Source organism: Ambystoma mexicanum, chromosome 13 (assembly GCF_040938575.1).
Source record: "Ambystoma mexicanum isolate Mex_15411 chromosome 13, UKY_AmexF1_1, whole genome shotgun sequence".
Taxonomy (NCBI): Eukaryota; Metazoa; Chordata; class Amphibia; order Caudata; family Ambystomatidae; genus Ambystoma; species Ambystoma mexicanum.
The window spans coordinates 635,810,339-635,824,377 of NC_090938.1; positions in this window are offsets into that span (position 1 = coordinate 635,810,339).

Consider the following 14,039-nt stretch of genomic DNA (forward strand, 5'->3'; position numbering starts at 1 on the left):
CCTGAATCCCCATCTGAACGTTCACCCACTTGGCCGGAAAACACCCATTACCGCGCAACTTCACAGTGGGCTGGCATCGCTGTTCGCTGCTCCATGCGCCGACTCCGCCCCATCTGGGCACTGCCAGCCGCGCCTCCCAAAACGCGCTGGCAAATCCTCCCAATGTCCCACTGTAGCACAGCTCAATGTTTTGGGCCCATTAACCCTCCAAGCACTTCCATGCCGGTCCCAGCCATACGCGCCCCCATACCTCCGGGTCCATGTAGTACTGCACGAAGACGCAGTTTCACAAGCCTGTCCAACAATTTGATCGAGGATCGGCCACGCCCACAGTTATCTATGTGTACTTTACCCTGGACTGCCTACCACAGATGCAAATCTCATGCATTCCGCTGAGACGCGCCCCATTGCACTGCCTACCTTAAATGTTGATACTATGCATACTGCGGAGACATGCCCTATTGCACTGCTTGCCTTAAATGTTGATACTATGCATACTGCTGAGGCATGCCATATTGCACTGCCTGCCTTAAATGTTGATACTATGCATACTGCTGAGACATACCCCATTGCACTGCCTGCCTTAAATGCTGTTACCTTGCATACCGCTGAGACATGCCCCATTGCCCTGCCTGCCTTAAATGTTGATACTATGCATACTGCTGAGACATGCCCCATTGCCCTGCCTGCCTTAAATGTTGATACTATGCATACTGCTGAGACATGCCCCATTGCACTGCCTGCCTTAAATGTTGATACTATGCATACTGCTGAGACATGCCCCACGGTACTGCCTGCTGACTTGCCCTGCAATTCACATAGTGCATATACCAGCTCCACCGTGCAAATCACCTGTGCCCTCATCAACTCATGTTCCTTGCCAGCACACTCTCTTGATGTTCATGATCTCATTAGCAAAGACAACCTAGACCTCCTCTTTATCTGTGAGACCTGGCTAACAGACACCTCTGGCCCTTCGCTCTCTCTTGCCATCCCTGCTGGATACACCATATATAGGCAAGGCCAGGTGGGGCAACAAGGTGGTGGTGTAGCTGTCATAGCTAGAGACACTATCTCCATCAGGCAACTTAACCATGAACTATGCCAAGATTCTGATCACCTCCCACTTAAACTCTACCTCTCCCCCAATTGTTCCATCCTGCTCCTCCTCGCTTACCACCATCCTGGCCCTGTCACAGACTTCCATGCCTCCTTGATTCATGCACTCTCAGACAATCTGAAGGAAACCTCTAAAATCGTGCTGCTTGGGGACTTCAACCTAGGTCTCAATGACCCTAATGACCTGAATTCCGCCACCCTCTCAACCCTAGGATTTTCCCAAGCCATTTCACAGCCCACCCACGAGAAGGGTTGCACGCTTGACTGGGTGTCCTCTCACAATTGCTCGATCCTGGTCTCAGATGTTGCTCCCATCCCCTGGTCTGATCACCACTGTATTAAATTTAGCATCATAACCCCTAAAAGGGCTCCAAAAGGAACTACCCCTCCTCCTGCCGCTCTCTCGAGAAGTTCCTGTAAACTCACCAAAGAGAACATTATGCCCCTTCTCGCAGTACCACCCCTCCTGCCACCTTTCTCCAATGACCCTGAACTCCTTGCCTCAGCCTTCAATGGAGCCATCACCCAAGCTGTTGATAAAGTCGCCCCTCTCACCTAAAAAAAAACCCCAAAAAAACCAAACATGCCAATGCTTGGTCCACCCAAGAACTAATGGAATTCCGTGCCGAAAAGAGGGAATCACTTGCCACATGGAAAAAAAACCCTACAGATGCCTCCAAAGCAGCCTTCAAAACCATCTCCAGAAATTATAAAACACCCGTCACTCAAGCCAAGGCAGCATCTTTTAACACCAGAATTGCTAACGCAAAATCAGTGACGAGAGAAATCATCTCCACTTTTAGGGAGCTTGAGTCTCCTGCTCCCCCCCCCCCCCCAACCCACCATACTAAAAGACACAGCATGGTGCAACAAGATTCAAACAGCCCTCCTAGACAAACTTGAAACATTGCATACTAAAATTCTAAGCCACCAAAAAGCACTCTCTGACCTACTCCCCAAACCTTGCGACACGGCACCTCCGACTATCCCAGACAACCCCACTTGTGTTTAACTTCAGGGATATGACTGAATCTGAGGTCTGTGCTCTCCTCAATTCCATCAAATCCTCCAACTGTAAAGGTGACGCCTGCCCTGTTCAGGTCATCAAAGACTGCGCATTTGCCCTCACCCCAGTCATTACCGCCTTCATCAACTCTTCCCTTAAGACAGGCCGCGTCCCTACGACAATCAAAGAAGCATGGGTCCGCCCGCTCTCCTGGAAAAACCATCCCTTGACCCACTTGTCCCTGGGAACTATAGGCCTATTTCCACTGTGCCGTTCCTACTAAAATTTCTGGACAAAGCAGCCTATCTGCAAGTCCAAGAATTCATCGAGAACAACTACCTCCTCGGTCTATGGCAATCCGGCTTTCGACCGAGGCCTGGCACGGAAACTGCCTTGCTCAATTTAAAAAATCAAACGGACGATATCAGAGACGTCGGCAAACCTGCGCTCCTTCTCCTATTGGATCTCTTCGCTGCCTTCGATCTGGTGGATCATCAGACCTTGTCACCACCTCTCCACCACAGTCAATTTCTCTCCGAGCGCCTGTACCTGGATAACCTCATTTCTACAGGACAGAGTCATGAAGGTCTTCTCTGAATCTTCCTGTGCCAACCCGAGTCTCATCAAATGCGGGGTACCACAGGGATCTTGTATTGCCCTCACACTATACAACCTCTTCACAAGGCCACTTTTCAAAATTCTGGATGCCCTAGGCATTTCATACACCAACTACGCAGATGATACACAGGTATTAATCCCCTTCTCAGGTGACTACCAGTCTGACCTTGACACCCTCAATGCATCTCATCTACTATCCAATCCTGTATGGCAGAGAACTGGCTCTGTCTCAATAGTGAGAAGACGGAACTTCTATTAATCAGATCTTCAGGTACCCTAGGAAAACTGGGCAAGCAATACTTCTTTACTATCGACAACATCCCTATTGCAGTCTCCAAAGTCATCAAGACTCTGGGTGTGTACATTGAACCTGACCTAACCATGAACAGGCAGGTCAATGCTGTCGCCTCTACATCATCTTACCACTCCAAACTGCTTAACGCAGCTAGACCCTTCTTCTCCAGAGGACTGAGAGACTTATACTTGGCCTCAAGCCCAGGGACCGCATCTCTCCTGCCCTAAAATCTCTCCACTGCCTCCCAGTTGCTGTTAGGATCAAGTTGAAGACCCTTTACATCATCCACAAGGCTTTCTGGGACCTGGGACCCTGCTACATCCCACTCTCTCTCCCTAAATAACTCCCAGCTAGATCCCTTCGGTCTTCTAGCTCCAACTCTCTGCAGACCAGACGCTTCCCTAAGCAGAGAGTGGGGGGTAGATAATGATAATGATGTGTTATTTATATAGCGCCTTAATCCAAAGCGCTTTACAGAGCACATATTTACATACAATATCTCCCAACCGAAATTGGTACTCATTTATCGACCTCGGAAGGATGAAAGGCTGAGTTGGCCGCCTTCCCGGGATTCAAACCTGCGACCTGCTGATTACGCTCAGATCGCAGCAGCGAGCGCTCAACCCGCTGAGGAGCCTCCCTCTGGAATGGTCTCCCTGCCCCTCTCAGGCTTGAGCCGGATCTCCTTAAGTTCCGGAAGCTCCTCAAGACCCTCCTTTTCTCTTCTTCCTTCCCTCTCTCCCTCCCCTGCTAACACTCCTATCTGCCGCAGTGACTGGCTGTCTGGTTCCCTCCGAGTTCTACTGAGCACCAGGCCCCAATCCCTCCCCAGTCCGCCCCCCTCCTCGCACTTAGCAGGTGGACCCTCACCCCCTGCATGCTGTTGTACTTGCCCCCCTGGCCGCCCCTTAGCACTCGCCTTGCCCATGTTGCCCCCTTTGTCCCCCTTTTCACTTGCACTCACTTCTCCTTACCCTGCACTTCCCTTCACACCCTAGCACTTCGCAGTTCCGCGCCGATCGCCATTCCCCCCCCTAAACCCTCCAGCACTTCTTGTTACTGCACTCTTTCACGATCCGAATGTCACAAGGCCTAGTAGGACCGTTGTTGTTACGTTTCTCCCTTGCCTCCAAACACCATTTATTGTATAGGCCAAATATCCAATAAATAGATGGTGGGGCTGGGTCTTCTGTTTTGGCAGAGAGAGCGGTGCCATTCACAGATCTCTCTGCAGCAGGCACATTCACTCACTAGCTATGAAAGTTGGTTGGAGATTCTAACTCGCTGTCTTATAAGGATAACCCTGCATGAAGCACTTCAGTGCCCTCGTCTACTTTACCTTGCAGAAATTGGAAAATATTTTGATTTATTTTAATTTTAATATCGTTTTGGCCCATTGTTTATCTACTGATTAAACATATTTAATATTTCTTGCCTTTATACTGGGTATATTTTATAATAGATCAAAAACTTGACCACGTCGATTCCGCGCCACACACTTAAGTTATTGTGATACTTCCAACAGGCACCCAACATCTTTTTTCATCCCGTGTGCTGCACCGGATTTGGGTGCAACCTTGGAACGCTGCCATGTTCGGGCCACTGGGGGGAGGGGGATGTCCTCGTGCGCCACACAAGCCCCGCCACAGTTGAACAAGTATGGTGCGAAGGCAACTGCTTGCTGCGTTGCTGGGAGTACCGGGGCAATAAATGATTGAAAGGCGGGGTTCAGCGGAGTGTGTGACCTAGAATCGCCCAATCCGTGTTAAAAAGGCGGCATACCAGTACGGTACCGCAGGGGGGAGGGGGATAAATCGATCCATTACCCAGCATGGGGGGGGGGGGACAGGAGGCCCTCGGCAGGCGCCTATCAATGGCGCAGGTCAGCTCGGCTAGGGCAACAACACAAGACAGGAAGTAAGGTACAGTGATAAACTACTGCCCACGTGTGAAATGCAAATCACAGAGCAGGAGGACTTTTACGGTTTTACAAAGCGGTGCTTTTATTTATTTACTAGTTTTATACCGCGCTGTCATGTCACCACGAGGCAACTTCAAGATGCCCGAACATTAGGAAAAGTCCCCCACACCCGCCACAAAACAATAAAGGCCTATAGGTCTTTGTCTTCTTAGGCAACCCGTGGTGGAAGAAGCAGGCCATAATGGGTGGGAATGGACCACTGCCCAGGTTGATACGCCAGAGGGAAGAGAGGGCCTTTAAAGGGGGTGGTGGGTCGTTTCCATATGCTACATCCCACCACCCCAGGCATTAATACCATTGGCACCAGTGCTTTAAGTGGGCCGGGCCTGCTGCCCAGCAGTCTCCGAAAAGTGGCCAGTGTGATAATGGTTGATTTTTGTGTGAAAACAAGCAGCTGCTGGTTTCCCAGACTGCCTTCCCCCTACCACAGTGTGTGGGGGGGGGGGGGGGGAGGGGTGCGGTGGGGGGAAGGCAGTCTTAAGCAACCAGCAGCAGCTTGTATCATTGATACAAGCCTGCATACTGATGTCACCTTTCATTAAATGCTGTGATTTATAAAGTGCCATGTACTGTATGTGCCTATTAAAATAACCACCCACAGTGTGTTTCCAAATTGGATAGTTAAGTGTGAGTCTTTATTTTGGTTGCTGCCAGGACATTGGCTATATTTGTTGTATGTGTGTGTCTTTCCCGTTATGGTCGAGGAGTGTGTTCTTTCACTCTTTGTTAAGTAAAGCACCAGTGCGTTTAATTTCCCTGCCATTTTGGGATGGATCGGTGCATGTGTGGTAAAATGGAGGACAATGGTTCTGCATGCCTGCAGGGTGACACAATGCATCCCTGAGGTGATTTCACCTCACAAGACGAATGAACTTCCCTGCCGGGGAATAGAGTTGGTGAGTCCGAAGTGGAAAAAAAGAGCGTGCATGTTAGAGGAGGGGGGAGATTGAGACGGCGGAGACAGGAATTCTAGCGAGCATACTGGCTGGCCCATGGCCCAGTGAGCACTGAGCAGGCCTGTGAAGGCACGCCCCTGACCGCTCACTCCAGAGAGAATAGAACCCGCTAGGGAAGAAAGATCTTGTAAAGATAACCGGTTTTAATCTCACACAAAGATGAGAGCAACAGCAAAGATCTTTGCTGCCAAGAACGTTCTGCCGAAGAAAGGGTACAAGCAGAGGCTTAAGAGGAGACATATCGTCATCATGACGCAATACCATATAATAAAAACCCAGCCAGCTGGTTGGTGTGCGCTTATACATGATACGCCTGCTCCATAAGGGATGCCAGTTCATTGGTTCCAGCCCAGTCCATCTTCCATCCCATGGGTGCTGCAAAGATCATCTTCTCACCTATGAAGGTCAGAGAACAAATTTACTAGACTCCCAACATAATGCTACTTCATTATTATACTGTGCACCTGACAGGCTTTAAGACTGGCACAAAGGAGGTTCTGGGGCACTCTGACATCCACACACATATTTCACTCACTCCCCTTCGCGCCATCCGGCTCCACGCTCTCCACCCTCGCTTTGAACTATAATATATCCCTTCCAGCATCTCGCAATACAAATCATATGTATGTAGCTCACAGAAGTGCAATGTCCGTTCTCTTTGAACATTCAAGACTTGTTACTTTAGGAGTGATGGTCACCTGGTGCCATGTAATTCAGGCATCTTGGGGGTTAGTCAGTTAAATGGACAATAACTCGTGGTCGCCTGGGGGTGGGCCGGGTCAGGCTTTGGCCAGTGTGAGATAACATGCACACCAGGCGCCAGTCTATGATCGCGGCCTTGTAGGGCACGTTCCTTTCGGGTAGAAAAATATCTTTGCAACACTGATAGAACAATGAATGAGCTTTATATGTTGGTTGGGGGTGTCGACTTTCAAATTGCCGACTCCCACTATGGCGCGGCACAGTGATCACATAGATCACTGTGCCCCGCATCCCCCTGCCCGCCTCCCCCTATCTACTTAGGTTTTCGGCTGCATGCTTCTTGGAGTGCCTCCGTTTCTCCTCCGTCCCTGCGGTGTCAGTTCTCTCCCACTAATGCGGGTCTGAACTGTTTTTTTTCGTTTCTTCATTGGCCCCTGCTACCGTCTAATGGAAGCAGGGACACCCCTGCAACCCCCACTACACCGACAAAGTTGAGCAGCAACCTCCGACACCCATTACACCAACAAAGGGGAGCGGGGGAACGCCCCTGCTACCATTAGTCGGTGTAGTGGGAGTCAGCATGTTAGTACCGAGCAAAGGCGTAGAAATTAACATGTCACAGTTATGTTATGTTAGGTACATTTATTACACGCACATTCACCCAAGGGCATCTTGGCCCAAGGAGAAACACAACAAGGCTGCAGCCAGTAGACAGTTTAGCAAAAGAGAATATTTTTAAGTAGGCGACTGAAGTCCAGGTGGTGCTCAGTTGATTTAAGTTTAAATGAGAGACTCTTCCAAAGCTTACCAGCCGCTACAGAGAAAGCCTGGCAACCAACTCTCTGAAGGCAGAACCTGGGGACTACGACCAGGAAGTCACCACCAGAGTGAAGAGTCCAGTAGGGTATATAGGACTGGAACTTATCCCGAAGGAATTCAGGTCCATCCTGATAGCAGGCTCGGTGAACAAGACATAGAGATTTAAAAGCTATCCGCTGTTGCACTGGGAGCCAGTGTAGGTAACGCAGCATCAGGCTGATGTGAGAACCATACGAGGTTGCAGTAGCAACCCGAGCAGGTAGGTTCTTTAACAATTGCAGCCGATGGATAAGACCAACCGTCTTGGCCAGATAGAGGACGTTGCAATAGTCAATCCTACTAGAGACAAGAGCAGCCACCACTAGCAGACGAAGCAAGGATGGAAGAAAGGGTAGAATCTTACACCGGAGTGGGGAAATATACCCAGTGAGGTAGGCCATAAAAAGAGGACCAAGAGTCCGATGCAGACGAGGTTCCCACTACCAGTACCTCCGTCTTAAAGTACCTCCATGTTATCCCTGTTAAGCTTGAGCCAACTGGTGCTCATCCAGTCACCCACGGCTGATAGGCAGTCACACAGGCGAGACGACACTCCCTCCGGTCAAGATCTAATCCGACCAGGATTCGCATGTCGTCTGCATAAGAGTAACACCTAAAGCCATGAGAGCAGATAAGAGCTACCAGAGAGCAGACGTAGATGTTGAATAACATTGGGGACAAGGCAGAGCATTGAGGGATCCCACAAGAAAGAGAATGAGAAGGAGAAAGAAAAGGAGGCAAAGATACAGACTGGCCATGACCAGTCAGGAACAAAGTTAACCAGGCCAATACGGGACCAGAGATTCCAAGGGAGACCAAGCAACAGAGGAGGAGGGGGGGGTGGTCAACAGTATCAAAAGCCGCTGATAGATCGAGCAAAATCAGGGCCCCCAACCCACCCCACTGCTATAAACAAGCCTGGTGAGATCATCCATAACTGATACTAGGACGCTCTCTGTACCCCTTCCGGGATGAAAGCCAGACTAAAAGGGGTCAAGCACCACAGAACAATGCAGAAAGGCAGACAGACGAGGAGAGATTAGAGCTTCAAGAAGTTTCATAAAGAAAGGAAGTAAGGAAATTGGACGAAAATTAGAAAGAATAGAAGCATCCAAAGATGGTTTCTTTAAGAAAGGGACCACAGTGGCCTGTTTCAATTCACTAGAAATAGAACCTAGGCTAACGGAAAGAGTCACAGCCTGGGCCACCAAAGGAATGAGCATAGACAAAAAATACTATAGAAAAGAATGTCGTAGTGTTCGAGGCGACATTTTTGTATGTTTCCGGTTGTCCTCATGGGAGCTCAGGCATGGCTGGAAGTTTCCCTTGTCTCGCAATTAGGGCCTAGTGCATGAAACGCTGCATTCGCCACGCAGGCCTTGTCTCCTAACTATGGTTACTAACATCCATGCAAAATGGCAGCCTTTGCTTGCGTCCTGCGCTATGCTATGTGAATTGATTATATTGGGGTGGGGTCCTACCACTGCCCCTGGCCCATCATATTGTTTTGAATGCCACCCGCCTTACTCTAAAGCGATTAGGAGGGTGGGACGGGGTCACCCCCTTCCCAACACCTGTATGAGCCTGAGCTCACTCAGGTTCCCATCCTAAGATCCTATGCGGTGAAGGTTAGAGACCAGGGCGGGTCATCTTCCACCACCGGCTTTTCGCCTGCACCCTCCACGGCCACCTGACATAACATTCGTCTCATAGGTGTTTGCCAGAGTGGGTTTGTGTTTGTCTCAGTGGTGTGCACTGAAGAGGTAGGGAAGGGGACTTTTTGGTCTGGGTGTATTATGAGCCTTTTTTATACCTTAACACAGATATTTGTGGGTCAGTCACGTTGATGAAACACAACATCGTAAACTGACAGTGTTGCGCGGGTTGGAAACAGGTAGGAAGCAATGTGTTTGGTTTGATGTTTCCTTACCTCCCATAGGTGTATTTAAAAGCAGTGTAAGGCTAACAACTTATGGTGAGGTTCAAGCTGAAATTCGGGTGTCATTTATTCGAGTTGGTGTCATTGTTATTTCACCAACATATATTGTGAATATATATATATATATATTCTGAACTAGACTGTTTAGTCTGGGATAGGCACTTTCCTATAGACACTACATATACAAGACGTTCATACACTTCTTTCATCTCTAACATAGGCATGCAGGGCTACAGAGCACTATGCACTTTAAGCAATTGATATTGCTGCTTTACTGGTTTGCACATTGTATGCATATTCCTCCCTTCTTGCTAATATTTAGCATTTTGAATGTTTCATTTTATGTATATAAAATCGTCAAGCGCTTTGATATCAGTGATGGCAAGATATGACACTGTTTGTTCATCACTGGTCTCAAACAGGGAAAATAAGAAGCATACTTTGGGGATCATAGGTATCTTGGCGGAATCAGGAGGCAGTGTGGCATTTTGAGGTTGTGTTTCTCATAACCCCCTGACTGCTCCACGTGTTACTCTCTGCTCATATTTACAGCCTGCCGTTTGCGTGTAGTGTGAAGGAGTGATCGGCCCGACGCCCGTAGCGGGCCTTAAATAATAGAGCCAGAGCGACTTGTCACTTCACTTTATTCTTTAGAACTACCTACTTCCCCTAATTCCCTGCCACTTCCTTTCTCCACCCGGCACCCCAACTAGACCTCGCCCACAAAATGAGGTCAACAGGACTTGGATAACAAGATGACACCTTGGAGCAAACGTGGAGTCCTCCTACCTTTGTTTTGCCTGCTTCACCAACACTTGGTCTCTGATGTCTAGCACAGTCTCTTTGGCACCTCTCCTGACATCTGCCGCTTCCTTCATTGTCTGTTTGACCGCTGTGCCTTGTGTCCTTATGTCCCAGTCGTCGTGGCAATCTTGCCCAGGTTGTGCGGGAGCCGTTATCTGATGCGACAACGAAACATGAGGTCAGCTGGGCACTCGCCTGTGAAGCAATGCGGGGTATGTCTGTATTCTCTCAAAAACTGATATAAGACTTGTTCGAACGGCTTGCCTGTGACCTGTGCTATCTGTAATGTCCTCTTAATACTGAATATGAAGCGCTCGGCCATGCTGTTGGCCTGGGGCCACAGAGGTGTTATCTTGCAGTGCTTAAATCCCATGTAATCTGAAAGTTGCAAAATCATGGCTTGGAAGGGCGGCCCATTGTCCCATTTAATGAGCTTTTGTATGCCATAGGCCGTGAGAATCATATCCAGTGCTGGAATAACCGCTGTAGCGGCCATGGAAGGTATGATTGAACTTCTGGGAATCTCGAGTATTCATCAGTGAACAAGTACGTATGAGCCATCCCTCATGGGCCTAAAGAAGTGAATCGCCAGTTCCTCCCAGATGACGTCTGGCAGGCATGACATCTGCAGCAGGTGAGGCTTGGGTGGAGGAGCCACCACCCTGCATATGGAGCAGTTCTGTAGCATACTCTATACTCTGCCGTCTAGTTGTGGAAACCAGACTTTCTGGCTTAACAGTTTCTTGGTGGACGCAATCCCCGGGTGACCTTCATGAGCAAAATCAATCACCCATTGACTTAGTGACCAGGGCAGTATGATCTTACAGCCTTTAAGTACAATGTGGTCTTCTGGGACAGTGAGTTCCTCTTGAACAAGGCACAAATTCTGTACGTCATCTCGGGTGGGTTGTTAGGCCATGCCTTTTGCGCGTTTCCTCCGTCCTGCCCGAAGGCACTAGATAACAATATTGAGTGCGGGATCAGTTTCTGATTTACGTTAGAGTGTCGCCCATGCGATTGGGAATGGTTTCCTTTGGTAGATCACATAGTTCAGGTATTCTTCAGCTATCAAGTGTTCTTGCCAGGGGGCACCTTGTGGGTGGGGTGACAGGTAGTCTGTTGGGTTCTTGTCTTTTCCCGGCCTGTGCTAGATTGTGAATTTATAGTCTTATAAGTGGAGTCCCCATCGTGCGATGCGCTGGGGCATCCTTGCTTTCGTGCTGCTGTATATCGTAAGAAGGGCATGGTGGTCTGTGATAATGGTAAAGGCCTTGCCACTGTAGTGAAAAGGGGAACCGGAACTTCCCTGGGGGCAGCCCTTAGTGCAATAAAATCACTCCTAATCACTCTCCCACACAAGTAAGAATCTATGCGAATCACAAAGAACTCAGTCTGGAAAAAAGCCAATCACACAGAAACTTTGATGCTTGCATTTATTACTACAGTGTCTAATAAGAATTAAGCAGCATTTTACAATAATATGGGAATGAAAAGTGCAAGCTGAATAATACCAATTATCAGTCACAGATGAATATGCAATTATTGATCTTACGCTCTTAGGAATCGTGGATGGAGATACGATTGAATCACACCCAGGACCCACGCCACTCAAAGTGCCCGGCACCCCTCGGGAAGGGGGGGGACTGGCCTAGCCCCCCCCAGGAGTTTCGGCCCTCTAGTGCACGGCTGGTCATCCAGGCGCTGTTTCTCTTCGTGCGCGCGTCTCACGAACAGCCCAGGATGAGTCCCTCCCTGGCTGGTCGTCCAGGTAAAGTTCCTTTACTAGGGGCTGAATGTCAATCACTATGACGTACTAGCTCTTCGAGAATCTTCTGGGCCCAGCCTTTATGCAGCAGAAGATGTTTTTGCCTGAAAAGTTACAGCTCAGAAACAGCCAGTCTTGGCTCCCAGGCTCCGTGTACGTTGTTTTGGGAAGGCCTTACATTCCTGTGTTATCAGTGCACCTGAGTCACAGCGCGAAGAAGAGCAAGGCTGTGCATGGCTGTGCCTGGCTCCCAAAGGCTGCACAGAGCCTCTTACAAAACTAGATGTTTATGTCTTCAAGAAGGGCCTTCCCAGTTAACCCCTTACAAGCATGCGGGCTCACCCAGTTCGAGAAGCCTGGCTGGTTCAGCATTTTCCTCCACGCTTCGAATAAGCTCTAAATATACGCAAGATAGCTCAACAGGTTACTGCAAACGCCTAAAGGCTTTTCATGACATTCCACCCCTTTCGAAGTGAGGCCTGAAAATGCTGACTCAGTGCCATGGTTTAGAAGCATGTACCGTGTGCTGTAGGCCGATCAAATGTTTTTCCAGCGCAGTCATTCTATTATAGAGAACTGTCATCCTGCGCAAGAGCCCAATAAAAACTATAGCAATCAGTATTAGGGCGATCAGCAGCCACAGCAAGGGATGCAACATTATATTAAGCAGCCTTGTGGAGGAGGGAGACCATCCAGTGAATACATCCCACCAGTGGTGAGTAGTAATCGATTGCAGATGGTCAGCAGTTTTGATTAATTGATTCCTGTCTATCATCAACTTGCACTCTGCAGAGATAACTGAGGTAGCTAGCGTTTGGAAATCTTTCCAAGCAGTTTGAGCAAATTGTCTAATAGCTTGAAGCCGGGCAGTAATCACCCCATAGGGTAGAGTCCAGTTAAGCAGATGCGTGAGCTCGGCATGCAGAGTAGTGTGAGACCACTGGGTTAGTGAATATAAGGTGTGAGTAACTATGTCTAAGATAGTCACAACTTGATCTACGCAAAATACTTGAGGATTCCCTAATAACCTATAATTGTTAATAAGCAAGGAATGATTAGTAACTACGCAGGCTTTATGCTGGTCTATCTGGAAAATGTCAGTCCCATTAATGTGGTATTACATACAAGTGCACTCTCCTGCTATGGGATGCATGCATGGGTCTGGAATCCTTCCAGTTTGAGGACACACCCACCCCTGATCCCAGGGCATGCAGGTGTGACTGTGGATGGTGTAGTTTTGGCTATCTAACCATTCCCCTCTTATCTGCGGAACCCACCAGGAACCATTTATTTTCATAGGCAAGACTATAAAAGGACACCGTATTTCTAAAGCATAAGCGGTTCTACTAACTTGCATTAAAGCGTGGCATGTGTTATTCATGCAATCAAAAGCAAGCGGCTTAATCCATATGTTTGCTGGTAACTGTAGCTCAGTGTGCCAGTGGGTTGAGGATAGTTGCCCGCACTCAGAGCGAAAAGCCAACACCTGCTGATTTAATAAGGTTTGCCATAAAATGCATCGTGTGTCTTTAGCAGTCTTGTTGACTTGCCCTATGGCAGAAAAAATGTCTTCATAGCTGAAATTTTGCCATCGCCCAGCGCCTTCAGACCATACCAATGGTATATAAGGCGCTATATAAGTGCAAAATAACAATAACAATCTCCAGTGGTTGCCAATACTTGTAGCAGTGTTTCGCAGGCTAGGGCTTATCAAGGGGCCCCCATTGGGCCAGAAGTTTTATAGCAGCGCTGACATCAGAACCCATAGTAGCTAATTTATTGTGCACAGTTTCTATGTCAAAAGCGTTTAAAGCTCCCGTTCCCACCCCCACTGCTCCCGCAATCAACAAATCTAGCCCTCTATCTACGTATAATTTGGTGATGGGCCATAGAAATTGACTCCATTTGTGGCAGCTTGGTAGTAATAAGGAAACATTGCCTTGTGATAAATCTATGTCTAAGTGTACTTCTGTAATGATAGAGGCGTGCATTACGT